This window comes from Trachinotus anak, unplaced genomic scaffold (assembly GCF_046630095.1).
Source record: "Trachinotus anak isolate AG129_WGS33_773 ecotype Australia unplaced genomic scaffold, CSIRO_AGI_Tana_v1 ptg000008l, whole genome shotgun sequence".
NCBI lineage: Eukaryota > Metazoa > Chordata > Actinopteri > Carangiformes > Carangidae > Trachinotus > Trachinotus anak.
Genome location: NW_027273859.1, coordinates 11219172 through 11220780, shown reverse-complemented (window position 1 = coordinate 11220780; position 1609 = coordinate 11219172).

The following is a 1609-nucleotide window of genomic DNA, read 5'->3' as shown; positions in this document are numbered from 1 at the left end:
CGGCTTGGGACGGTGGGAAGTGATGATGCGTTCACATGCTATCGGATATCGGAGAATATATGGTGATTTGAAGCGATGATGATATTGTAGTACTTGTGCTAGTATTAATTGTTATCATATTAGTAATAATAATGATAATAATAATTATTAGTAGTAGTGACTTGGATTTTAAAAATAGCCCTGTAAGGTCATGGGTCTAAGTCTAATATTGTGTAGATTAGATTTCCCTCCATGAAAGTCTAAATGCGTATTATTGCGTTTGTATTTATTGTCTTGTATTGTATTTATTATTTATTTATTTAATTTAAAAAAAACAAAAACATTTTAGGGTGTAACTCCCTCCAGATTACAAGAGCACATCAATTTCCAGCAAAAATATTGAGGATATGAACTGCTGGCAGGTAGTCACAGCTTTGGTATAAGGGCTAGTAGAAGTTATCATTGTTGAAAAAGTACTGCTATTATAATTATAATTATTTTTTATTATTATTAGTGGTAATGGAACTTGAGTGCAAGAATGCTTTAGCCTATCTAATTAATTTTAGTATTTAGTCCATAGTAATCTGGGTGTTAACATAATAATATTCGTACGGAGAGAATTGTTATGCTACCACAACTTGATTTACAAACTGACAGCTTGATAGGGATGTACCTGCAATACAATGGGCCTGTTACCTGATACCCTGTTCACAGAACCCTTTAACAGGAGAATGCAAGTTGGAAAACACTGCAACAAAAACAGTGCATACTTGCCCAGCACACTTTATCCTTGTAATTCTGCAGCTGAAGGACTGTTTTGTCTACTCACATGATGAAGCAAACACTGAAGAGTCGTGTGACATGTGCGTTTCTATCCCCAATCTAAAGCAAGAGTGGGACAGATGCCTTTCTGTAGACTTTGTAAAATGAAGCAGGAGTTTCCGAGGAATCCTGAATGCGTCACCAGGAGCAATGTAGCGGCGTGGATTGAGGGGAGGGGCTTAAAACTGGGCCACACTGCCACCTGCTGGTATGAAAGAGGAAATACCAACCTCCCATGTTGGGAGGCAGACTGGAGGACAAACCAGCTCACATAACCTTCATCTTGATGTTTCCAAAGGATGACTTCTGAAATATTAAACACTGATAATATCACAAACACAGTAAGAGATTTCTGTGTCAAAAATAGAGCGAAACTCCCATAACTTTTAGACCTCTCATTTTCATATAGTTGCACGTTAGGATTTTCCCCACATTCTTTCCCATGACCTCTGTCATTTTCCAAATCCTTTCCTCATCCTAAACTGTTACTGTCTGTAAGCGGTAGGGTTGACCTCTTGACCATGAGCAGTATCAAGTTAAAAATTTATTCCTGTCAGGAGAGTCTGCTTTGAAACAACGTGGCTCTCATTTTGACCTGGGGAACGTAGCCCACTGTGTGCTTCAAGGCCACAGAAACACACTGTGCAGTACTTGGTGATCTCCATTATCTAAACATGGTGAAGTAGTATTTCCAACATACAGTAATACACCCTGAAATATTACTGGTCTCTGAATCACAAAGATAATATTAGATGCATGTTGGATTTCATGACATTGTACAGCTGTTTTAAGTTATCCAATGACCTGA